Below are 1667 nucleotides of genomic sequence, written 5' to 3' on the forward strand. Positions count from 1 at the left end.
GTAACTGTACAAATAATAAAAGAAGAAAGTTTTATTTACTGTAGTATATATATTCGATATTGAAAAAGAAAGATACTCTTAAAAATTGACTATCATTAGTTTTTCAAGAATGAACTCAAGAAAAAAAGAAGCAATCAATGATGACCAATTTAACAAGCATGAATTGTGCAAATTAACAATAATGTGAAGAATATCATTGAAGATTAGCTCATGCTATGTTTGGAATGATGATACACTTTGATATAAAGCCAAAGAAGTTATTCTTAATCAAATAAAGCTAATGGCTATATATGCTTGGTAAGTGCAACGGTTAATTTGATTAAATAAGGAAATGATTCCTACATTAAAGAGGATATCAAGTTCTATATGTGATAATTTGTTCAATGAAAAATGTAACCAATTCAAAACAATTCAGATCATACACACACAGTCTTTGCTAAGTTCATTCTTCCTTGTTAGTGAGTGTTTCAATTTTTTTTATTATCTAGAATTAAGTTTATATTGAGAGATACAAAAAACAAAGAAAATTAGTTCATATAGGAATCATTTTTATTTTTGTTTGTTTGTTTTAAAAGTGTATGTACTGAGATTAGAATACACTTAATTTTTCTTATCTAAGTTGATGAGTTAGTACTTAGAAGTTACTAAATTTGGGTTAGTTTAGGTGATTGATAAAAATGTGAGTCTCATTTTTTGAAATTGAGTTTAGTAAAAATTTCTAACATAATTTTGTAGTGAAAATTGAAGGTAAATCACATTGCATTTTGTAGTCAAACAAGAATATATCGCTGTATCATCTTTTTCTTTTATCCTTGTTATTATATTTTTGAGAGGAAACAAAAATCAAGATAATCTTTTAATTTATCAATCTCATTACATAAATTATAAAAGTGATTATTACTTATATTTTTTTGATTGAATTCTCCTTTTCAAGTCACTTAAAAATCTTCAATGATGATTAAAAAAAAAAAAGACTATATCCCATTTGGTTATAAGTAGTTATGTAAAAAACTCAGTAGTATTAATTAATTTTTTATTAATAACCCTAATTTATGAATGAAGTCTTTGAAAATGAATAGGATTCTTTTTATATATTTGCATGATAGGTCATAGGAGGCTAAGGCAAGAAAGTAGTAAATGAATCGGGGAAGATTATTTACTATATGAAAAGTTGAGAAGGGAAGATGCATAATGCAAGTAAGGAGCTGACAAAGGCAGTGAATTTTTGGAAGTTTGAGCAGTCGTTCCCTTGTGGGCTGACTTCACTTTTCCTTCTAAATTTCCTACCATCCTTATTAATCATAATCTAATCATGTTTTTCCTTTCTAACATTCTTTATTATTTTAACTTTGGACTTTAGCTGTTGAACTTTGGTGGCCTTAGAATATTCTCTCCCTCCCCCCAATGCTTTCAACTTTCAATAACACCTTGTGAGATTCCTATTCAAAACTAAGGTCCCCCCCAAACAGTGGCCATTTCAAAATTGATCAGAAGGGTTTAGGGAAAAGCAAATTGTTGTCACCAAGGGTCTTTATAATAATTTGATTCAAATAAATTGAAGAAAAACCCACTTGTTATATATATACAATAATGTTTTCTCTTTCTTTATAGATAATACTACTCATCAAGCATTAGAACTTTATATTTATATTTATATTTATTAATAA

The sequence above is a fragment of the Arachis ipaensis genome, chromosome B03, assembly GCF_000816755.2.
Source record: "Arachis ipaensis cultivar K30076 chromosome B03, Araip1.1, whole genome shotgun sequence".
Taxonomy (NCBI): Eukaryota; Viridiplantae; Streptophyta; class Magnoliopsida; order Fabales; family Fabaceae; genus Arachis; species Arachis ipaensis.